The 25,787-nt window shown below is 44.5% G+C and overlaps 1 long non-coding RNA gene across 3 annotated transcripts; it reads right to left on the minus strand.

The window, feature by feature from the left end:
• Positions 1 to 5,044: 5,044 nt before the first annotated feature.
• Positions 5,045 to 25,313, minus strand: LOC110519952. 3 transcript variants are annotated; one of them, XR_005044907.1, is made up of 6 exons: positions 23,926 to 25,313; positions 23,305 to 23,389; positions 22,966 to 23,096; positions 19,511 to 19,692; positions 10,290 to 10,388; positions 5,045 to 6,885 (listed from the first exon to the last, which is right to left on the minus strand). It is a non-coding gene; the product is annotated as an uncharacterized LOC110519952 (long non-coding RNA). The 3 variants fall into 3 exon arrangements; XR_005044896.1 differs by lacking the exon at positions 22,966 to 23,096; XR_005044901.1 differs by lacking the exons at positions 10,290 to 10,388; positions 22,966 to 23,096.
• Between the last annotated feature and the right edge of the window lie 474 nt (positions 25,314 to 25,787).

Consider the following 25,787-nt stretch of genomic DNA (forward strand, 5'->3'; position numbering starts at 1 on the left):
ATGCCCTGCACAAAAGTCAAGGGCAGGATAGAAACATGCTCTCCGAATATATAGATTCCCTTGTTCATGCGTGGTTCAGCACTATCTGCAGTGCCTCTATTCATATGACTCTCTCCTAACACACGTTGCTGCTACAATTTTTTTTTTATTATCCCGCTTCTCAGCCACCTTACCCCTGATTGTATGCATATAACTACCTCATCTATCACTGGTATCATTATATATACTCTCCACCTCCACCCTGATCCACCTCTACGCAGATGACACCATTCTGTATACTTCTGGCCCTTCCTTGGACACTGTGCTATCTAACCTCCAAACGAGCTTCAATGCCATACAAAACTCCTTCCGTGGCCTCCAACTGCTCTTAAACGCTAGTAAAACCAAATGCATGCTTTTCAACCGTTTACTGCCTGCACCCGCACGCCCGACTAGCATCACCACCCTGGATGGTTCCGACCTAGAATATGTGGACATCTATAAGTTTCTAGGTGTCTGGCTAGACTGTAAACTCTCCTTCCAGACTCATATCAAACATCTCCAATCTAAAATCAAATCTAGAGTCGGCTTTCTATTTCGCAACAAAGCCTCCTTCACTCACGCCGCCAAACTTACCCTAGTAAAACTGACTATCCTACCGATCCTCGACTTTGGCGATGTCATCTACAAAATAGCTTCCAATACTCTACTCAGCAAACTGGATGCAGTTTATCACAGCGCCATCCGTTTTGTTACTAAAGCACCTCATACCACCCACCACTGCGACCTGTACGCTCTAGTCGGCTGGCCCTCGCTACATATTCGTCGCCAGACCCACTGGCTCCAGGTCATCTACAAGTCCATGCTAGGTAAAGCTCTGCCTTATCTCAGTTCACTGTTCACGATGGCAACACCCACCCGTAGCACGCACTCCAGCAGGTATGAGGCCAACACCTCATTTGGCCACCTTTCCTTCCAGTTCTCTTCTGCCTGTGACTGGAACGAATTTCAAAAATCGCTGAAGTTGGAGACTTTTATCTCCCTCACCAACTTCAAACATCTGCTATCTGAGCAGCTAACCGATCGTTGCAGCTGTACATAGTCCATCGGTAAATAGCCCACCTAATTTACCTATCTCATCGCCATACTGTTTATATTTATTTACTTTTCTGCTCTTTTGCACACCAGTATCTCTACCTGCACATGACCCTCTGATCATTTATCACTAGTGTTAATCTGCAAAATTGTAATTATTCGCCTACCTCCTCATGCCTTTTGCACACAATGTACAGTGCCTTGCGAAAGTATTCGGCCCCCTTGAACTTTGAGACCTTTTGCCACATTTCAGGCTTCAAACATAAAGATATAAAACTGTATTTTTTTGTGAAGAATCAACAACAAGTGGGACACAATCATGAAGTGGAACGACATTTATTGGATATTTCAAACATTGTTAACAAATCAAAAACTGAAAAATTGGGCGTGCAAAATTATTCAGCCCCCTTAAGTTAATACTTTGTAGCGCCACCTTTTGCTGCGATTACAGCTGTAAGTCGCTTGGGATATGTCTCTATCAGTTTTGCACATCGAGAGACAGAAATGTTTTCCAATTCCTCCTTGCAAAACAGCTCGAGCTCAGTGAGGTTGGATGGAGAGCATTTGTGAACAGCAGTTTTCAGTTCTTTCCACAGATTCTCGATTGGATTCAGGTCTGAACTTTGACTTGGCCATTCTAACACCTGGATATCTTTAATTTTGAACCATTCCATTGTAGATTTTGCTTTATGTTTTGGATCATTGTCTTGTTGGAAGACAAATCTCCGTCCCAGTCTCAGGTCTTTTGCAGACTACATCAGGTTTTCTTCCAGAATGGTCCTGTATTTGGCTCCATCCATCTTCCCATCAATTTTAACCATCTTCCCTGTCCCTGCTGAAGAAAAGCAGGCCCAAACCATGATGCTGCCACCACCATGTTTGACAGTGGAGATGGTGTGTTCAGGGTGATGAGCTGTGTTGCTTTTACGCCAAACATAACGTTTTGCATTGTTGCCAAAAAGTTCAATTTTGGTTTAATCTGACCAGAGCACCTTCTTCCACATGTTTGGTGTGTCTCCCAGGTGGCTTGTGGCAAACTTTAAACAACACTTTTTATGGATATCTTTAAGAAATGGCTTTCTTCTTGCCACTCTTCCATAAAGGCCAGATTTGTGCAATATACGACTGATTGTTGTCCTATGGACAGAGTCTCCCACCTCAGCTGTAGATCTCTGCAGTTCATCCAGAGTGATCATGGGCCTCTTGGCTGCATCTCTGATCAGTCTTCTCCTTGTATGAGCTGAAAGTTTAGAGGGACGGCCAGGTCTTGGTAGATTTGCAGTGGTCTGATACTCCTTCCATTTCAATATTATCGCTTGCACAGTGCTCCTTGGGATGTTTAAAGCTTGGGAAATCTTTTTGTATACAAATCCGGCTTTAAACTTCTTCACAACAGTATCTCGGACCTGCCTGGTGGGTTTCTTGTTCTTCATGATGCTCTCTGCGCTTTTAACGGGCCTCTGAGACTATCACAGTGCAGGTGCATTTATACGGAGACTTGATTACACACAGGTGGATTGTATTTATCATCGTTAGTCATTTAGGTCAACATTGGATCATTCAGAGATCCTCACTGAACTTCTGGAGAGAGTTTGCTGCACTGAAAGTAAAGGGGCTGAATAATTTTGCACACCCAATTTTTCAGTTTTTGATTTGTTAAAAAAGTTTGAAATATCCAATAAATGTCGTTCCACCTCATGATTGTGTCCCACTTGTTGTTGATTCTTCACAAAAAAATACAGTTTTATATCTTTATGTTTGAGGCCTGAAATGTGGCAGAAGGTCGCAAAGTTCAAGGGGGCCGAATACTTTCGCAAGGCACTGTAGACTCTTTTTTTTTTCTACTGTGTTATTGACTTGTTTATTGTTTACTCCATGTGTAACTCTGTGTTGTTGTCTGTTCACATTGCTATGCTTTATCTTGGCCAGGTCACAGTTGTAAATGATAACTTGTTCTCAACTAGCCTACCTGGTTAAATAAAGGTGAAATAAAAATAAAAATGGATATTGTTCTTGTACATAATGTATATTTTATTTATATTGACACTATCTATTTCTGAGAGCATACAGGTCGCAGTGGTGGGTAGTATATGGGGCTTTGGTGACAAAAGCACTATCATTGTAACGGCTGTTTGAAGAAGAGGACCAAGGTGCAGCGTGGTACGTGTTCATGATCTTTCATAAAACTGAACACTAGAACAAAAAATAACAAAGCGGCACAAACGAAACAGTTCTGTCTGGTGCAGACACACAAAACAGAAAAGTATGGTTCTCAATCAGAGACAATGATAGACAGTTGCCTCTGAGAACCACACCTGGCCAAACACACAGAAATAGAAAACATAGAACACAAAACATAGAATGCCCACCCCAACTCACGCCCTGACCAAACCAAAATAGAGTCATAAAAAGGATCTCTAAGGTCAGGGCGTGACAGTGATAGACTTCATTCAATTTGTTGAGTAGAGTGTTGGAGGCTATTAGGTCAATGACATTCCCAAAGTCGAGGATCGGTAGGATGTTCAGTTTTACGAGGGTATGTTTGGCAGCATGAGTGAAGGATGCTTTGTTGCAAAATAGTAAGCTGATTCTAGATTTAATTTTGGATTGTAGATGCTTATTGTGAATCTGGAAGGAGAGTTTACAGTCTAAACAGACACCTAGGTTTTTGTAGTTGTCCACATATTCTAAGTCAGAACCGTCCAGAGTAGTAATGCTGGACGGGCGGGCAGGCATGGGCAGCGATCAGTTGAATGGCATGCATTTAGTTTTACTTGCATTTAAGAGCAGCTGGAGGCCATGGAAGGAGAGTTGTATGGCATTGAAGCTCGTCTGGAGGTTTGTTAACACAGTGTTCAAAGAAGGGCCAGAGGTATACAGAATGGTGTCGTCTGCGTTGAGGTGGATCAGAAAATCACCAGCAGCAAGAGCGAAATCATTGATGTATACAGAGAAGAGAGTCGGCCCGAGAATTGAACCCTGTGGCACCCAAATAGAGACTGCCAGAGGTCCGGACAACAGATTTATCGGTGGTGCCAGTATTTCCTAGCCTCAGTGCAGTGGGCAGCTGGGAGGAGGTGCTCTTATTCTCCATGGACTTTACAGTGTCCCAGAACTTTTTGGAGTTTGTGCTACAGGATTCAAATTTCTGTTTGAAAAAGCTAGCCTTTGCTTTCCTAACTGCCTGTGTATATTGGTTCCTAACTTTCCTGAAAAGTTGCATATCGTGGGGGCTATTCGATGCTAATGCAGAACGCCACAGGATGTTTTTGTGCTGGTCAAGGGCAGTCAGCTCTGGAGTGAACCAACTATATCTGTTCTTGGTTCTAACTTTTTTTAATGGGCATGCTTATTTATGCTGCAATAGTTTGTGTCGGGGGGCTAGGGTCAGTCTATTACATCTGGAGTATTTATCCGGTCTTATCCGGTGTCCTGTGTGAATTTAAGTATGTTCTCTTTAATTCTCTCTCTCTTTCTCTCGGAGTACCTGAGCCCTAGGACCATACCTCAGGACTACCTGGCCTGATGACTCCTTGCTGTCCCCAGTCCAACTGGCCGTGCTGCTGTTCCAGTTTCAACTGTTCTGCCTGCGGCAATGGAACCCTGACTTGTTCACCGGACGTGCTACCTGTCCCAGACCTTCTGTTTTCAACTTTCTAGAGACAGCAGGAGACGTAGAGATACTCTGAATGATCGGCTATGAAAAGCCAACTGACATTTACTCCAGAGGTGCTGACCTGTTGCACCCTCTACAACCACTGTGATTATTATTATTTGACCCTGCTGGTCATCTATGAACATTTGAACATCTTGGCCATGCTCTGTTATAATCTCCACCCGGCACAGCCAGAATAGGACTGGCCACCCCATCATAGCCTGGTTCCTCTCTAGGTTTCTTCCTAGGTTCTGGCCTTTCTAGGGAGTTTTTCCTAGCCACCGTGCTTCTACACCTGCAATGCTTGCTGTTTGGGATTTTAGGCTCTATTTCTGTACAGAACTTTGTGACAGCTGATGTAAGAAGGGCTTTATAATACATTTGATTGATTGATAGATGCTGCCTTGGCAGCTAACCAAGGAAATTACCTCTAACAGTATTTTTGGAAGTTAAATGCAACAAAACACTTATGAAAAACAATTTCTTAATATGGCTTATGAACACTATAATTTGTTTGCAAGCATGATAGCTGTACTTTTAGTTTATGGTTGACACACCTTGTTTGCCATTAGCCAATCGGCGTTCTCAACGAGTTCAAAGCAAATGAACACACGTTGCTCCCAGATTACAAATAGTATTTTTCTGAGTTTCCCACTTGCTATGAACGCAGCATTCGTGAAGGCCAATTAAAGATAGTATTTTAGTAAGATTTAGCTACATTCTTAATCTAAGGCTAACTTCTGGATTATCTTTGGCTAGGCTGCTCAGGCAAACCCAGAAGTGTGCAAGGACCGCCAGATGGACACCACCTTTGGCAAAATGTAAAGTTCCACCATCATGACCCTGGCTAAGGAGTCTACATACAAGGAGCCTCCTCTGTCCCATTGAGATGAATTACCTGAGTAAATAACATCAGACCTGAATGCCTTATGTTCAGTGTGAGTCTGTGGTATGAATAAGATTATGGTGATGCTCAGTGTAAATGCTTAACAGTAAGAATTGTTGTTTAAGCTATCGACTCTACAAGTTAGAACTGTTACCTGTACTACTCTGCACAAAACTGGGTTCCTTTAAATTCAGATGCCATTTTCTCATTTGTAGAATGCAAATTCAGTTGGTTCCAGTCATTCATAAAATTGAGCAGTTTACATTGACAAGGAATTTGCCTAAAGCGTATAAATGAAAAAGGATTTAACAAGTCAAACATTTTTCTTTAGCAATTTATTGCTTATAAACGCTCTTAGATTTGATTTTTTATCAAAAAATAATTATCAATAAATCACAAATAAAATTGTCACAATTACTTTACATGACATATTACACAATGAAGCCATTGTACAAAGAACATATACATGTAACATATTGGTCAGGAATGTATCCGAGGTTGGTATGCAGCTTTTTTTTTCTTCATATGGGCACAACACTCATCATTTCACAACTATTCACATTTTGGAAATCCTACCTGGATCCAAAACAAACAAAGACATCAATCAAACAGCCTGGCTTTCTGCAATGGATCTTTGGCAGTGGAACTGATCTCATTTTTGTCAAAATTCAGCTACTGAACAAAAATATGTAACGCAGTAACACGAACCAAAGCTTGTCTCCCTAGTTTGAGCTCTAAATAATCAACTGCATTCAGATAAAAAAAGTACCTCAGAACAACAACAGAAAATACATAATCCATTTGGATTCAGTTTAATCACATTTTTAACTGTACCCTGCTGGAACATCATAGTACATTTGTGTTGATGTCATGTTTCATGATCTATCTGTTGAATACAAATGAAAATTTACAAAAGAAAATACATAATCCTTCAAAATACATAATCCTTTGAGTGTCTCTCTTTTGAAAACCAATATAACTTAAGCCCACATAGATCTCCAGGAGCACCACCATGTCCTTCACTGTGTCGGAGTTAGTCCCAAATGACACTCTTTTCCTTATAGTGCACTACTTTATGGCCTATGGGAGAAGAGGGGCTCTGGTCAAAAGTGCAATTTGGGATGAGCAGCCTTAAAATTAGGGTTCTGCTCCACATTAACCATACACTATCCTGTGTTGTGTACATACAGTATAAGCCTCGCACTATCAGCTTTGGTCCGTCTCCACGTTGAGTTCTGGACAGAGCTCTTTGAGGATTATCCATCAGAACCTGAAACAGGGGCAGAGGAAGCATGTCAGGAGGACATTAAGCAATACATCACTTCAGCCTGGATTCAAGTGGAGGAGTCTGTTCTGTGCATTTTGTTTTAAGCTTGCATGTACATACATGAGTATGTAGACACCTGCTCGTTGAACATCTCATTCCAAAATCATGGGCATTAATATGGAGTTGGTCCCCCCTTTGCTGTTATAACAACCTCTACTCTTCTGGGAAGGCTTTGCACTATATGTTGGAACATTGCTGCGGGGACTTGCTTCTATTCAGCCACGAGCCTTAATGAGGTCAGGCACTGATATTGGGCGATTAGGCTTGGCTCACAGTCGGCGTTCCTATTCATCACAAAGGTGTTCGATGGGGTTGAAGTCAGGGCTCTATGCAGGCCAGTCAAGATCTTCCACACCAATCTCGACAAACCATTTCTGTATGGACCTCGCTTTGTGCACAGGGGATTGTCATGCTGAAACAGGAAAGGGCCGTCCCCAAACTATTGCCACAAATTTGGAAGCACAGTACTGTCTAGAATGTCATTGTATGCTGTAGCGTTAAGATTTCCCTTCACTGGAACTAAGGGGCCTAGCCCGAACCATGAAAAACAGCCCCAGACCATTATTCCTCCTCCATCAAACTTTACAGTTGGCACTATGCATTGGGGCAGGTAGCGTTCTCTTGACATCCGCCAAACCCAGCTTCGTCCATCGGACTGCCAGATGGTGAAGCTTGATTCATCACGTGCTCAATGGCGGCGAACTTTACACCACTCCAACCAACATTTGCGCACGGTGATCTTAGGCTTGTGTGCGGCTGCTTGGCCATGAAAACCCATTTCATGAATCTCCCGACTAACAGTTATTGTGCTGACGTTGCTTCTAGAGGTAGTTTGGAGCTCGGTAGCGAGTGTTGCAACCGAGGACGGATATTTTTTTTTACACGCTACGCACTTCAGCACTCGGCAGTCCCATTCTGTGAGCTTGTGTGGCCTACCAATTCACAGCTGCGCCATTGTTTCTCCTAGACGTTTCTACTTCACGATAACAGCACTTAAAGTTGATTGGGGCAGCTCTAGCAGGGCAAAAATGTACATCCTTTGACAGTGCCATGTTGAAAGTCCCGGAGCTCTTCAGTAAGGCAATTCTACTGGTAATGTTTGTCTATGGAGATTGCATGGCGGTGTGCTCAATTGTACACACCTGTCAATAGGTGAGGCTGAAATAGCCAAATCCACTAATTTGAAGGGGCGTCCACATACTTTTATATACAGTGCCTTGCGAAAGTATTCGGCCCCCTTGAACTTTGCGACCTTTTGCCACATTTCAGGCTTCAAACATAAAGATATAAAACTGTATTTTTTTGTGAAGAATCAACAACAAGTGGGACACAATCATGAAGTGGAACGACATTTATTGGATATTTCAAACTTTTTTAACAAATCAAAAACTGAAAAATTGGGCGTGCAAAATTATTCAGCCCCTTTACTTTCAGTGCAGCAAACTCTCTCCAGAAGTTCAGTGAGGATCTCTGAATGATCCAATGTTGACCTAAATGACTAATGATGATAAATACAATCCACCTGTGTGTAATGAAGTCTCCGTATAAATGCACCTGCACTGTGATAGTCTCAGAGGTTCGTTAAAAGCGCAGAGAGCATCATGAAGAACAAGGAACACACCAGGCAGGTCCGAGATACTGTTGTGAAGAAGTTTAAAGCCGGATTTGGATACAAAAAGATTTCCCAAGCTTTAAAAATCCCAAGGAGCACTGTGCAAGTGATAATATTGAAATGGAAGGAGTATCAGACCACTGCAAATCTACCAAGACCTGGCCGTCCCTCTAAACTTTCAGCTCATACAAGGAGAAGACTGATCAGAGATGCAGCCAAGAGGCCCATGATCACTCTGGATGAACTGCAGAGATCTACAGCTGAGGTGGGAGACTCTGTCCATAGGACAACAATCAGTCGTATATTGCACAAATCTGGCCTTTATGGAAGAGTGGCAAGAAGAAAGCCATTTCTTAAAGATATCCATAAAAAGTGTTGTTTAAAGTTTGCCACAAGCCACCTGGGAGACACACCAAACATGTGGAAGAAGGTGCTCTGGTCAGATTAAACCAAAAATGGAACTTTTTGGCAACAATGCAAAACGTTATGTTTGGTGTAAAAGCAACACAGCTGAACACACCATCCCCACTGTCAAACATGGTGGTGGCAGCATCATGGTTTGGGCCTGCTTTTCTTCAGCAGGGACAGGGAAGATGGTTAAAATTGATGGGAAGATGGATGGAGCCAAATACAGGACCATTCTGGAAGAAAACCTGATGGAGTCTGCAAAAGACCTGAGACTGGGACGGAGATTTGTCTTCCAACAAGACAATGATCCAAAACATAAAGCAAAATCTACAATGGTCTGTGAAGCTGGTCTGTGACTCACTGACACCTTCCCAACCATAGAATTAAATAGTCTCGCTCTCTCTCTCTTTTACAAACAGAGTTTCCCACATATAAACTTTATTGGCATAGCACAAATGGAAATGGTTCTGGAATGTACAATACACATACCCTTATTTTATTTAACCTTTATTTAACCAGGAAAATCCCATTGAGACCAATAGTCTCTTTTTCAAGGGAGACCTGGCCAAGAAGGCAGCAACAATCAATACAATACATAATTAAAACATACAACAATACCACATGATCCATCCTAAAACAAGCATTTACACTCCTCCGTAACAGAGTCTCCCATCAATATTTTAAATTAATTCAGTGGCACTAACATATCTAGATGAAGCATGGATTTGAAACTATCCCATGCCTCTGGTGTACAAGAAGAGAAGGCAGTCTTGCCTAATACTGTGAATGTCCTGGGGACTTTAAGTAGCAACCCCCTAGCAGACCGGATATGGTAACTGCTGGTGGTGAAGGAGACCAGACTACAGAGGTAGAGGGAGTTCACCCAAAAGGTCTTTGTAGATGAACACATACAAATGTAGCTTTCTGCGCATATAAAGTGAGTTCCAACCTACCTTTTGGTACAAGGTGCAATGGTAGGTGATTGACTTGGCTTTTGTAATAAAGCGCAAGGATGCATGATCAACAGAGCCCAGTCTCTGTAAGACGGACGAGGTTGTATGCATATACAACAACGTCATCATAATCAATTACAGAGAGAAAAGTGGCCTCTAGCCAAAAGTTTATTTCAAACCGATTCTCCCTCCCTTTGAGTGGTCTGACCTACCAGCAGTAATGTAATGCTGTTCTGAATTGAGCCACTATGTGGCAAACCTGGCTGCATTTGTGCAATTCCCAACAGAATAGTGGGTGTCTCTTTCAACCAGCACCACAACAACAGCATGTTTCAGCATACTTGGCCTTTTCAGAAATGGTGAGGTGAACTTACATAAAGTAGATGCCTGTTGGCATGTCTCCTGAAGGGAGATGAAGATCTTGATGATCCCATACCTGGCGCTCTGCTGTCCCACCAAATTCTGTAGTGCATCTGGTAGACACAGTTAACATGTGTTATGTGGTTGTCTTACCTACCTTAGTTGAATGCATTGACTGTAAATCGCTATGGATAAGAGCATCTGCTAAATGACCAAAATGTAAACATAAAAAAGTCCACATTGGGAGATCTATCCACAGATACCAGTCATGCCTATGATAAACACATCTGCACTAGGACTAGGGATCCTATTACACATGACAGTTACCTCATATATATACACATTAACACTGTACTACTAGGCTATATGATGAACAACTGATGCTAATCAAGCATGCAATTACTACAGCCACATCTGCTGTGTCTGCTATGGATCAGTCGACTTGATTATTTTTTTTAATGTTCTTTATTGAATCCAAAACATTCAATATACTTGCAGTGAAGCCGCTCAACAACTACACCACACCAGTCATCCAACAGACTCCATTCAGAGCGACACACAGAAGCATCCAGGGTCAATGCCCTGCTCAAGGGCACGTTGACAGATCTCCCACCAGGCCAAAAAACATGAACCCGATCCCCCCACAGTTCCCCAATAGCTGCCCCTCAACCATCCGAGACCTCTTCCACAGGCCCCTCCCAAGAATAAAAAATGCCATTATTTTACCAGATAAGTTGACTGAGAACACATTCTCATTTACAGCAATGACCTGGGGAATAGTTACAGGGGAGAGGAGGGGGATGAATGAGCCAATTGTAAACTGGGGATTATTAGGTGACCGTGAATGGTTTAAGGGCCAGATTGGGAATTTAGCCAGGACACCGGGGTTAACAAGTGCCGAAAGACGACACCCTACACAGGGCAGTGTCCCCAATCACTGCCCTGGGGCATTGGGATATTTTTTAGGTCAGAGGAAAGAGTGCTTCCTACTGGCCCTCCAACACCACTTCCAGCAGCATCTGGTCACCCATCCAGGGACTGACCAGGACCAACCCTGCTTAGCTTCAGAAGCAAGCCAGCAGTGGTATGCTGCTGGCCACTAATTAATTAATTCTAATTAATTCCACCCACCCCCAAGAACCAACAACCAAGAAAATGAACTAAAGAGAAAGAAGACAGAAGAAAACAGCAAACAACAATGCAACCCACCCCCCCCCCAGAAAAACAAAGGACAACAAGGACAACTAAAATCATAACAGCAATGCCAACTGTATATGTGTGTGTGCATGTCTGGCACTATTACATGTGTGTGTGTATTTGAATGAGAGTGTATGTATATGCAAGTGCACAAACACCTGCACGGCATCAGCCTCAGGCAAACTGGCATTAGTTGTAAAAACACTGCCCCTCAGTGTCTTCAAACATAATAAAAAGTATGTTTTATTTTTTTACTTTTATCTTTGACCATCATTCTATCTCCCACACAGCAACTCCACTCCCACTTGTCTCCATTCCACATCCCAACCCTCAGCTTCCCTTAGCCCACCCCACCTATCTCTGCTGGCCACCCTCTTCGGATTTCTACGCAACATACAAAACCATTCAAAAGTTTGGGGTCACTTAGAAAAGTCCTTGTTTTTGAAAGAAAAGCACATCTTTTGTCCATTAAAATAACATCAAATTGATCCGTGTAGACATTGTTAATGTTGTAAAAGACTGTTGTAGCTGGAAACAGGAGATTTTTTAGGGAATATCTACATAGGCAAACAGAGGCCCATTATCAGTAACCATCACTCTTGTGTTCCAATTGTGTTAGTTAATCCAAGTTCAACATTTTAAAATGCTAATTGATCATTAGAAAACCCTAAGAAATTATGTTAGCACAGCTGAAAACTGTTGTTCTGATTAAAGAAGCAATAACACTGGCCTTCTTTAGACTAGTTGAGTATCTGGAGCATCAGCAGTTGTGGGTTCGATTATAGGCTCAAAATGGCCAGAAAAAAAAACCTTTCTTCTGAAACTCATCAGTCTATTCATGTTCTGAGAAATGAATGCTATTCCATGTGAGAAAGAAACTGAAGATCTCGTACAATGCTGTGTACTACTCCCTTCACAGAATAGCGCAAACTGGCTCTAACCAAAATAGAAAGAGTGGGAGGCCCAGGTGCACAACTGAGCAAGAAGACAAGTACATTAGAGTGTCTAGTTTGAGAAACAGATGCCTCACAAGTCCTCAACTGGCAGCTTCATTAAATAGTACCCGCAAAATACCAATCTCAACGTCAACAGTGAAGAGGCGACTCCGGGATGCTGGCCTTCTAGAGTTCCTCTGTCCAGTGTCTGTGTTGTTTTGCCCATCTTAATCTTTTATTTTTATTGACCAGTCTGAGATATGGATTTTTCTTTGCAAATCTGCCTAGAAGGCCAGCATCCCAGAGTCGCAGAGTAGCTTTGGTAGCAGCTAATGGGGATCCATAATACTAATACAAAAACAAGGATATTTCTAAGTGACCCCAAACTTTTGAATGGTAATGTATATCTTTCAACTATGGTGTGCTGTTTACTGTACAATTTCAATCTATCTAATCAAATAGAATCCACAGATTGCAAGTTGAAGATAAATACTTTGACTAAGAGTATTAGTATATTAGTAATTGACTGTAATTGTCTCTCCAGATCTCCTAACAGTACTATTTCTAGGGTCTATTTTAGATCAATGCTATGCATTTTCAGCCATTCCTGAACCTGGGACCAGAAACAGGCTACCTGAGGGCAATACTAAAATAAACGATCTATTGATTCTGTCGACTTGATTAGGAGGTTAGGTTTATTACTGATTCTGTCATGTTGTCTTGTCTCTGTCCTTTCCCTTCACCCTGTCTCCCTCTGCTGGTCGTTGTTATGTTACCTTTTCTCCCCCTCTTTTCCCCAGCTGTGCCTTGTCTCCTCCTAATTACCCATTCACCCCGTTCCCCACCTGTTCCCTTTTTCCCTCTGATTAGGTCCCTATATCTGTCTCTGTTTCTGCTCCTGTCCTTGTCGGATTCTTGTTTGTTTGTTTATGTGTCTCATGCCTGAACCAGACTATCATCGTGTGTGCTGCAACCTTGTCCTGTCCTGTCGGAATCTACCTGTCCATCTGAGCCCACGTATGTTCGTCATTAAAGTACTCTGTTTGTTAATTCGCTTTTGGGTCCTCATTCACGCACCATAACAGAAGAATCCGACCAAGAATGGACCCAGCGACTTCGGATCCTCTCCACTCAGCCGTCGAGATCCAGGGAGCGATGCTAGGCAGACACAAGCAGGAATTGTCTGCTGCTCGACATGCCGTTGAGACCCTGGCCACCCAAGTCTCCAACCTCACAGAACAGGTTCACCATCTCCGCCTCGATCCTCCGGCCACTTCCAGGGCTTTCGAATCTCCGGAGCCCAGAATCAATAACCCGCCGTGTTACTCTGGGGAGCCCACTGAATGCCGCTCGTTCCTCACCCAGTGTGATATTGTGTTTTCTCTCCAGCCCAACACTTACTCCAGGAGCACTGCTCGTGTCGCCTACGTCATATCTCTCCTTATTGGACGGGCTCGTGAGTGGGGCACGGCAATCTGGGAGGCAAGGGCTGAGTGTATTAACCAGTATCAAGACTTTAAGGAGGAGATGATACGGGTTTTTGATCGATCTGTTTTTGGGGAGGAGGCTTCCAGGGCCCTGTCTTCCCTATGTCAAGGCAATCGATCCATAACAGACTACTCTATTGAGTTTCGCACTCTTGCTGTCTCCAGTGGCTGGAACGAGCCGGCCTTGCTCGCTCGTCTTCTGGAGGGTTTCCGCGCAGAGGTAAAGGATGAGATTCTCTCCCGGGAGGTTCCTTCCAGCGTGGATTCCTTGATTGAACTCGCTATTCGCATTGAGCGACGGGTTGATCTTCGTCACCGAGCTCGTGGAAAGGAGCTCGCGCTCTCCGTCGCCTCCCTCTCCGCATCACTACCATCTTCCTCTGCCGGCTCGGGTGCTGAGCCCATGCAGCTGGGAGGTATCCGCATCTCGACTAAGGAGAGGGAACGGAGAATCACCAACCGCCTCTGTCTCTATTGCGGTTCCGCTGGTCATTTTGCCACTTCATGTCCAGTAAAAGGCCAGAGCTCGTCAGTAAGCGGAGGGCTACTGGTGAGCGCTACTACTCCTGTCTCTCCTTCAAGATCCTGCACTACCTTGTCGGTCCATCTACGCTGGACCGGTTCGTCAGCTTCCTGCAGTGCCTTAATAGACTCTGGGGCGGAGGGCTGTTTTATGGACGAGACCTGGGCTCGGGAACATGACATTCCTCTCAGACAGTTAAAGGAGCCCACGGCCTTGTTCGCCCTGGATGGTAGTCCTCTCCCCAGGATTCAGCGTGAGACGCTACCTTTAACCCTCACTGTTTCTGGTAATCATAGTGAAACCATTTCTTTTTTAATTTTTCGTTCACCTTTTACACCTGTTGTTTTGGGCCATCCCTGGCTAGTTTGTCATAATCCTTCCATTAATTGGTCTAGTAATTCTATCCTCTCCTGGAACGTCTCTTGTCATGTGAAATGTTTAATGTCTGCTATCCCTCCTGTTTCCTCTGTCTCTTCTTCACAGGAGGAGCCTGGTGATTTGACAGGGGTGCCGGAGGAATATCACGATCTGCGCACGGTGTTCAGTCGGTCCAGGGCCACCTCTCTTCCTCCACACCGGTCGTATGATTGTAGTATTGATCTCCTTCCGGGAACCACCCCCCCCCGGGGTAGACTATACTCTCTGTCGGCTCCCGAACGTAAGGCTCTCGAAGATTATTTGTCTGTAGCTCTTGACGCCGGTACCATAGTTCCCTCCTCCTCTCCCGCCGGAGCGGGGTTTTTTTTTGTCAAGAAGAAGGACGGGTCTCTGCGCCCCTGCATAGATTATCGAGGGCTGAATGACATAACAGTGAAGAATCGTTATCCGCTTCCTCTTATGTCTTCAGCCTTCGAGATCCTGCAGGGAGCCAGGTTTTTCACTAAGTTGGACCTTCGTAACGCTTACCATCTCGTGCGCATCAGGGAGGGGGACGAGTGGAAGACGGCGTTTAACACTCCGTTAGGGCACTTTGAATACCGGGTTCTTCCTTTCGGCCTCGCTAACGCTCCAGCTGTCTTTCAGGCATTAGTCAATGATGTCCTGAGAGACATGCTGAACATCTTTGTTTTCGTTTACCTTGACGATATCCTGATTTTTTCACCGTCACTCCAGATTCATGTTCAGCACGTTCGACGTGTCCTCCAGCGCCTTTTAGAGAATTGTCTTTTCGTGAAGGCTGAGAAGTGCACTTTTCATGCCTCCTCCGTCACATTTCTCGGTTCTGTTATTTCCGCTGAAGGCATTAAGATGGATCCCGCTAAGGTCCAAGCTGTCATTGATTGGCCCGTCCCTAAGTCACGCGTCGAGCTGCAGCGCTTTCTCGGCTTCGCGAACTTCTATCGTCGTTTCATCCGTAATTTCGGTCAGGTGGCAGCTCCTCTCACAGCCCTTACTTCTGTCAAGACGTGCTTTAAGTGGTCCGTTTCCGCCCAGGGAGCTTTTGATCTCCTCAAGAATCGTTTTACATCCGCTCCTATCCTTGTTACACCTGACGTCTCTAGACAGTTCGTTGTCGAGGTTGACGCGTCAGAGGTGGGAGTGGGAGCCATCCTTTCTCAGCGCTCCCTCTCTGACGACAAGGTCCACCCATGCGCGTATTTTTCTCATCGCCTGTCGCCGTCGGAACGTAACTATGATGTGGGTAACCGCGAACTGCTCGCCATCCGGTTAGCCCTAGGCGAATGGCGACAGTGGTTGGAGGGGGCGACCGTTCCTTTTGTCGTTTGGACTGACCATAGGAACCTTGAGTACATCCGTTCTGCCAAACGACTTAATGCGCGTCAGGCGCGTTGGGCGCTGTTTTTTCGCTCGTTTCGAGTTCGTGATTTCTTATCGTCCGGGCTCTAAGAACACCAAGCCTGATGCTTTGTCTCGTCTCTTCAGTTCTTCAGTAGCCTCCACTGACCCCGAGGGGATTCTCCCTGAGGGGCGTGTTGTCGGGTTGACTGTCTGGGGAATTGAGAGGCAGGTAAAGCAAGCACTCACTCAAACTCCGTCGCCGCGCGCTTGTCCTAGGAACCTTCTTTTCGTTCCCGTTCCTACTCGTCTGGCCGTTCTTCAGTGGGCTCACTCTGCCAAGTTAGCCGGTCACCCTGGCGTTCGGGGTACGCTTGCTTCCATTCGCCAGCGTTTCTGGTGGCCCACCCGGGAGCATGACACGCGTCGTTTCGTGGCTGCTTGTTCGGTCTGCGCGCAGACTAAGTCCGGTAACTCTCCTCCTGCCGGCCGTCTCAGGCCGCTTCCTATTCCCTCTCGACCGTGGTCTCACATCGCCTTAGATTTTGTCACCGGACTGCCTTCGTCAGCGGGGAAGACTGTTATTCTTACGGTTGTCGATAGGTTCTCTAAGGCGGCTCATTTCATTCCCCTTGCTAAGCTTCCTTCTGCTAAAGAGACGGCACAAATCATCATCGAGAATGTTTTCAGAATTCATGGCCTTCCGTCAGACGTCGTTTCGGACAGAGGTCCGCAATTCACGTCTCAATTTTGGAGGGAGTTTTGCCGTTTGATTGGGGCTTCCGTCAGTCTCTCTTCCGGCTTTCACCCCCAGTCTAACGGTCAAGCAGAACGGGCCAATCAGACTATTGGTCGCATCTTACGCAGTCTTTCTTTTCGCAACCCTGCGTCTTGGTCAGAACAGCTCCCCTGGGCAGAATACGCCCACAACTCGCTTCCTTCGTCTGCGACCGGGCTATCTCCTTTTCAGAGTAGCCTCGGGTACCAGCCTCCGTTGTTCTCATCTCAGTTCGCCGAGTCCAGCGTCCCCTCCGCTCAGGCTTTTGTCCAACGTTGCGAGCGCACCTGGAAGAGGGTCAGGTCTGCACTTTGCCGTTATAGGGCGCAGACTGTGAGAGCTGCTAATAAGCGTAGAACGAAGAGCCCTAGATATTGTCGCGGTCAGAGAGTTTGGCTCTCCACTCAGAACCTTCCCCTTAAGACGGCTTCTCGCAAGTTGACCCCGCGGTTCATTGGTCCATTCCGTATCTCTCAAATCATTAACCCTGTCGCAGTGCGACTTCTTCTGCCGCGATATCTTCGTCGCGTCCACCCGGTCTTCCATGTCTCCTGTGTCAAGCCCGTTCTTCGCGCCCCCGCTCGTCTTCCCCCCCCCCCCCCCCATCCTTGTCGAGGGCGCACCCATCTACAGGGTCCGTAGGATTTTGGACATGCGTCCTCGGGGCCGTGGTCATCAGTACCTAGTAGATTGGGAGGGGTACGGTCCTGAGGAGAGGAGTTGGGTTCCCTCTCGGGACGTGCTGGACCGTGCGCTGATCGATGATTTCCTCCGTTGCCGCCAGGCTTCCTCCTCGAGTGCGCCAGGAGGCGCTCGGTGAGTGGGGGGGTACTGTCATGTTGTCTTGTCTCTGTCCTTTCCCTTCACCCTGTCTCCCTCTGCTGGTCGTTGTTATGTTACCTTTTCTCCCCCTCTTTTCCCCAGCTGTGCCTTGTCTCCTCCTAATTACCCATTCACCCCGTTCCCCACCTGTTCCCTTTTTCCCTCTGATTAGGTCCCTATATCTGTCTCTGTTTCTGCTCCTGTCCTTGTCGGATTCTTGTTTGTTTGTTTATGTGTCTCATGCCTGAACCAGACTATCATCGTGTGTGCTGCAACCTTGTCCTGTCCTGTCGGAATCTACCTGTCCATCTGAGCCCACGTATGTTCGTCATTAAAGTACTCTGTTTGTTAATTCGCTTTTGGGTCCTCATTCACGCACCATAACAGATTCTCCTTATGCTAGAACATACAGTAAGTAGAATGTCTACATCCCAAATGGCACCGTATTCCCTACATAATTCACTGCTTTAGACTAGGGCCCCAAATAGGGAAGAGAGACTGGCATTTGAGACTCTGACGCATCATTCCATGTCAGTTTTGGGTGAACCGAGCCAGTATGGAAAGTGATAGCTCAAGGAAACAATTAACTGAGGCTGTGCGGAGGTCAGATGTGTGTAATTGTCCTCTCCAGCTCATAAGACCCATTGATGGACTGCTTAAAGTTAGTGAAGGAGATATAAGACTCCAGCTTCAGTGATTTTTGCAATTTGTTACAGTCATTGGCAGCAGATAACTGGAAGGAAAGGCGGCCAAAGCAAGTGTTGGCTTTGGGGATGACCAGTGAACTATACCTGCTGGAGCGCGTGCTGGGCGGGTGGGTGCGGGCAACGATTGAAGAGCATGCATTTAGTTTTACTAGGATTTAAAAGCAGTTGGAGGCCACAGAAGGAGTGTTGTATGGCATTGAAGCTTGTTTGGAGGTTTGTTAACACAGTGTCCAAAGAAGGGCCAGAAGTATACAGAATGGTGATGGATCGGTGAGGCTCCGTGTTGGCAGTAAAGAGGTATTGTAGCCCAAGAATTGGCTGGTGGACCTCTTAGGCTAGAAGGGAGATGGGCCAAGCTTGAGGCTAGCTCCAGGCTAGTTGGTGCTTGCTTCGGGACAGAGACGTTAGCCAGGAGTAGCCACACCGATAGCAACTAGCTAGCTGTGATGATCTGGTGTAAAGGTCCAGAGCTTGCGGTAGAATTCCGGAGATGCGATAGAGAAAAAGCAGACCGATATGCTCTGGGTTGATATTGCGCTGTGCTGACTGGCAGGTATTTTCTGAGCGGAGGCTGGCTGATGTCCGAGTTAAAGGTGAGGACCACTAGCAGTGGCTAACTGACTACTAGCTAGTTAGCTGGCTAGCTTCTGATGGGGGTTCCAGTTCTAAAGTATAAAAATAGCAGATCCGTACCACATTGGGTTAGGCGGGTTGCAGGAGAGTATATTCCGTCCGTCGATGGAAAGTGAGATTAAAATATATATGAAAAAAACGATATAAACACGGGACAAGACAAAAACATACGTCTGACTGCTACACCATCTTGGAAAACATCATGATTTTGAAGGGTCATGATATTCTCACTTGTGGGGCAGGGAGTTACAGCCCCAAAATCCACATTGTATTTATTTATTTTTTTAAATAACTTCCGTACACATGATTTTACCTCTGTTAATGTATTAGCACATTTATTTCAAGAAAGGGTCAGACCGAAACATTGATAATACGTGTACAGAGACAGCAAGATTGTGACAGGAGGGAGGACCTACCTGGGATATTGTCTAGTAGCTTCTGTTGTGCTCTCTCTTTGGTCTCCTGACGTTCTGAGTTGGACCGAGCCTTGATTTGGGGGGCCAGTTTTCCGTTGGGCCAGAAAGTGTTCCGGAGAATGTTGATGTAGCAAACAAGCATCTGCTCACTGAAGAGCCAGTTGACAGTGTCTTGAATTTGCCTGAGAGGGTAGGAGAGGGTGGGAGGGTTATTATGACGGCCTAGTCTGCACTACATTAAAGAGATTCTCCTCTACTTTTGTATACTTTTTTTGCCAGTAGTTCTGAAAGTAGCACTCACGAGCCAAAAGTGGTCCCTGAAAATACGTTATGTTCTATGTCACATATGTACAGACGTGAACCACGGCAATGTTTTCTTTCTCTCTCTGCTGTGTCCACTGAGCCGTTGGACCCGCCCTGCAACCTCAATGGATAATGCTGGACTGAAATCTTGCTAGCTGTCACTCAAATGCTGAAGCTCATTGGCTAGAACTTGAATTGCTAGGGGGCTGGCCCACGTGGGGGGTGAAATGAGGGGAAATGGCTTCAATTAAACAGTCACTTTCAAATTAAGTTTTCGTAAATCTAATCAAACTTTGTCACGTGTAGACCGTGAAATGCTTACTCACCTTAACCAACAGTGCAGTTGAAGAAAGAGTTAAGATATTTACCAAATAAACTAAAGTAAAAAATAATAAAAAGTAACACAATAAAATAGCGAGGCTATATACAGGGGGTACAGGTCAATGTTAGTCGAGGTAATTTGCACATGTAGGTAGGGGTGAAGTGACTATGATAATAAACAGCGAGTAGCAGCAGTGTAAAAAAACAAATGGAGGGGGGCTGTCAATGTAAATAATCTGGTGGCCATTTGATTAATTGTTAAGCAGTCTTATGGCTTGGGGGTAGAAGCTGTTAAGGAGCATTTTGGTCCTTGACTTACAGTTGAAGTCGGAAGTTTACATACACCTTAGCCAAATACAATTAAACTCAGTTTTCCTGACATTTAACCCTAGTAAAAATTCCCTGTTTTAGGTCAGTTAGGATCACCACTTTATTTTAAGAATGTGAAATGTCAGAGTAATAGTAGAAAAAATGATTTATTTCAGCTTTTATTTCTTTCATCACATTCCCAGTATGTCAGAAGTTTACATACACTCAATTAATATTTGGTAACATTAACTTTAAATTGTTTAACTTGGGTCAAACATTCCGGGTAGCCTTCCACAAGCTTCCCACAATAAGTTGGGTGAATTTTGGCCCATTCCTCCTGACAGAGCAGATGTAACTGAGTCAGGTTTATAGACCTCCTTGCTCGCACACGCTTTTTCAGTTCTGCCCACAAATGTTCTATAGGATCGAGGTCAGGGCTTTGTGATGGCCACTCCAATACCTTGACTTTGTTGTCCTTAAGCCATTTTGCCACAACTTTGGAAGTATGCTTTGGGTCATTGTCCATTTGGAAGATCCATTTGCAACCAAGCTTTAACTTCCTGACTGATGTCTTGAGATGTTGCTTCAATACATCCACATACTTTTCCTACCTCATGATGCCATCTATTTTGTGAAGTGCACCAGTCCCTCCTGCAGCAATGCACCCCCACATGATGCTGCCACCCCCGTGCTTCACGGTCGGGATGGTGTTCTTCGGCTTGCAAGCATCCCCCCTTTTCCTCCAAACATAACAATGGTCATTATGGCCAAACAGTTCTATTTTTGTTTCATCAGACCAGAGGAAATTTCTCCAAAAAGTACGATCTTTGTCCCCATGTGCAGTTGCAAACCGTAGTCTGGCTTTTTTGGGGGGTTTGAGCAGTGGCTTCTTCCTTGCTGAGCGGCCTTCCAGGTTATGTCGATATAGGACTCGTTTTACAGTAGATATAGATACTTTTGTACCCGTTTCCTCCAGTATCTTCACAAGGTCCTTTGCTGTTGTTCTGGGATTGATTTGCACTTTTTGCACCAAAGTACGTTCTTTTCTAGGAGAGGTATTCCTGAGAGGTATGACGGATGCGTGATCCCATGGTGTTTATACTTGCGTACTATTGATTGTGCAGATGAACGTGGTACCTTCACGCTTTGGAAATTGCTCCCAAGGATGAACCAGACTTGTGTAGGTCTATCATTTTATTCTGAGGTCTTAGCTGATTTCTTTTGATTTTCCCATGATGTCAAGGAAAGAGGCACTGAATTTGAAGGTAGGCCTTGAAATACATCCACAGGTACACCTCCAATGGACTCAAATGATGTCAATTAGCCTATCAGAAGCTTCTAAAGCCATGACATAATTTTCTGGAATTTTCCAAGCTGTTTAAAGGCACAGTCAACTTAGTGTATGTAAACTTCTGAGCCACTGGAATTGTGATACAGTGAATTATAAGTGAAATAATCTATCTGTAAACAATTGTTGGAAAAATTACTTGTGTCATGCACAAAGTAGATGTCCTAAACGACTTGTCAAAACTATAGTTTGTTAACCAGAAACAGAAATCCACACACTCTATCCTGGATTTCCTTTATTACAACAGTTTGTCTGGCCTGCCTGCAGATGTCACTGCCTGTCCTAGTAGGCTTTTTCACAGTTCATTTTAATGGAGGAGCAAAAAATGTTATTAAGGGAAGGGGTGACTCACACAAGCTTACACAAGGAGCCCCAAACAGCAAAACTTGTACAGGCGGAGGCTGGGGGTGGCAGGCAGAAGACCAGTGTTACATCCCAAATGGCACTCTTTGCACTATACGGTGCACTACTTTTGACCAGAAGTAGTGCGCTATGTAGAGAATAGGGTGCCATTTGGGACGTAGAACAAGGGATTTCATCAGTCTGACAGATAGTTGGATGACTACAGCACCACAGCTTTGCTGGGGGATTTGGGGCTGACCTATGGGCTGGTACAAGAACCACTCCATTGACTCTCTTCATGTCTCTGATCAGTGTTCAGTACAAACACGTCCATAGAGAGGAAGTGTAAGAGGCGTGATCTGCCTGAGCGAGTATCATATTTTGTCCTCTCTCCCTGCTCCTCTCTCCTCCTGCAACTGTCCCCCAGCTGCATATTTTCCTCCAAGTCACTTGTATCTTTTGTTAGTTTGTTAAGTTTCAACCAAAACTATGGACTATATTGGAAAATAGCGAGTCACGCACATCTCTCTCTCCAACTAATCAGCTTCCATTGACAAAGCCCAGTAGGAATACAATGTCCCATTGCTCAAGCTTTCAAATCTATCCTCAAATTGAACTACTATGCAAGATCAAATAAAAAGGAATTATAAAATATGACCAAATACCCCACAAAAAAATGATAACATACAAAACAACAAAATTGAAATCTATAAACATATCTGAATAATGTAATAGCTACTGTTAATTGGACAGTGCAATTAGATTAACAAGAATTTAAGCTTTCTGCCCCTATAAGACATGTCAATGTCCTGGAATGTTTGCTGTTACTTACAACTGTCATGCTAATCACATTAGCGCACGTTAGTTCAACCGTCCCGGTATAGGGACACCGATCCGTAGAGGTTAGTCAGTCTTTCAGCCATTTCAAGGTCTCTCCCTTCAGGGTGTCTTCTCCAATCCTTTCTGAGAAAGAGGTGAGGAGGGAAGATGCAAGGAATCGAGGAAAGAAGCCCATATTTCTCCCACCAGCGAGTGAAAGTCAGCTACTGCCTTCACAAGCTGTTCCTGAGTTTTTCTGGGACTGCATCTGCCGACTCCACACAGTTCATGCTGATGGTTCAGCAGCATTATATTTGTTGTCTTTTTTTTTTTTATACCACAAATCACTCACCTTCTTTAAGGGCCTTGTCAACATTGTGTGATACCACCAATCTTCTCGTCTGTGCAGACTCCAAAAGGGGCACTGTGAATCGTCCCTGCAAACATAAGATCAATTTAAAAATGGTTGTGTTAAGTACATAGAATGTTCCAGTCGAAGGTCAATGATGCTCCATCTCAGCCATTGCATGCATACTAACATGATCATTGACAAAGGAACCAAGGATACATTCGAACAACTTCAAATAGATATTCATAAATAACTAAATAGTTAACTGAATGGGCAGTGATGAGATGTCCAAACCAGACTCGGACAGGGAAAAGACAGAGGCTGTATTGAGCAACAAGGTTTCAAAACGTATAGCCTATCTATTATGCAGGAGACCAAACCAAGCCAAAACACTGCCTATGCTTCAAAAGTCTGGCTGACTGTTGAAGCTATAGGCTACAACACAACATTATCATGTGTCATCATGCAGGACTGAAGAGCACAATGAATGCCTAGCTGTCTACTGTCTTCATTATAAATGTATCTGACAAACAACTCAGTTACTCAGTGATCATAACAAGGATGATATGGAGACAAATTGGCTTATGACATGACACATGAATAAAAACTATTCAGGATACGTACCATTAATTTGTTAAACAAGTCCAACAGGTAAGTAGACCGTCTCTTTGAAGTTTCAAATCTGCAGATTTTAGGAGGACCCTTCTTCACGAGGAGACCAAAGCTTCCAAACAAGAAACACAGCAAGGCGAAGGATATATAAATAAAAATCTTCCGAAAAAATCACGTTACGGTGAGGCCCCCATATCCAAACTGAAAAAGTCATGCTGCGGCGATTCCCATGCAGATTGCGGTCAAGAAACGAAAAGATGAACCGACAGAGAGAGCGCTAGATATGGGGTCATCGGTGCTGCTGCTGCCGGCAAAAAGCATGTTGCTGTCAATGACATCTCCTCAACACCGACAAGAGGTCAGGCTTTGTGTTCCTCGCAGTTGGATCTTCATTCATAAGCATAGACCCTTAGGGACAGAAGGCACGCCGATATTGACGTGGGATATTGGACCAGGCTTAGAGAAAATACGTTAGAAGGCTAACGTTAGGTCCATTTGAAAGTCTACGCTTTGACGTCATTCTACGGAGCTAACTAGTCTGTTCTGTTGCTCATGCCATCAGATTTGCATTGTAAATCAAGCAAGGTATTGGTGCCTCATGTAAAAAAAAAAATCTCTAAACTAGCTAGTCTGTTGCTGCTAGACTACTAATTAGTTAGGTTATGAAACTCGCTACCAAATGCAATGTATTAACGTTAGAAAGATTCTTGCTAACACACTCAACAGAAATTAGTTAGCTATTACGATTGATACATTTATCGCTATATTTAAGCATTAATATATTGTAATAAAACAGGCAGGGAGGGAGCAAGTCTCGAACCCTCGCCCTTCGAGCCCGAGGTCCGGCGCGCTATCGACTATGCCGCAGAAGCATGCCCGAGCGACAGAGTCGATTTCCGCGCTTATAAACCCAGGGTCGTTACAATATATAAACAACATGCTTCTGGTTGTCAAATTCGTATTTCTGTGTTCTCTGCGGCAGGCGGATTTTTATAGATCGCCCGCTATCTTTGGTCCGTGCTGTCTGGGGTCCATTGGACGTTGTCTTTGTCACGTCCACCCAAGTTTGAATGTGAAGTGGTGGGGGGTATGGACGTCCCATGGATTCCAGATATTCATTACGCTGAAACGGTTGCAAACGGAAAGAAACGAGGAGGATCCTATCTGAATTTGTCCAATAGCAACTCCCGTTTTATTTTTGGTGTGCAACTGCATTAAAAAGATCGCGTTTTGACCACGTGCTTTAAGACCCAAACGGCGTTCCATACTTGTACTAACGATTACACCCCAGGCTAAATTGTCAGAGAGGGGGGTCACTGTCGAACAATCAGCCAGAAGTGTCCTTTCAACGTTCTACAAGGTTAGAAAGGGAACGAAGCCTCGAACGAACCATCCTGATGTTGTGTAGCGAAACAGAATGTAAACTCGCGATATCAGGGTGAGGCCAAAGGGAAAAGGGATAATCGTTCAACTATTATAAGGGGATTCTACACTTTTGTCTTTTAATTATTATACAGGCTGATTAAGTAAAGTACATTGCATTGAAAGGATGTGGCACTCTTTTTTTTATATCTGCGTCATGAAAAAAATACACATATTTCTATAATAATACTGTAATGACCTGGCTAGATCATAAATTAACAAATGTCCAGACAGGGTGAGTTTAGGAATTCCTGGTTTATTAACCCAACTCAACACAGACTACTGTTTAGCCGTAGCACACGCCAAATAACTCCAAAACCAATTATAACCAAAAAAGGTTGCTGGATCAAATCCCTGAGCAGACAAGGTTAAGAAATCTGTTGTTCTTCCCTTGAGCAAGGCAATTAACCCACTGTTCCCCAGGCGCCGTGAATGTTGATAATGGCAACCCA

This window comes from Oncorhynchus mykiss, chromosome 3 (genome assembly GCF_013265735.2).
Source record: "Oncorhynchus mykiss isolate Arlee chromosome 3, USDA_OmykA_1.1, whole genome shotgun sequence".
NCBI lineage: Eukaryota > Metazoa > Chordata > Actinopteri > Salmoniformes > Salmonidae > Oncorhynchus > Oncorhynchus mykiss.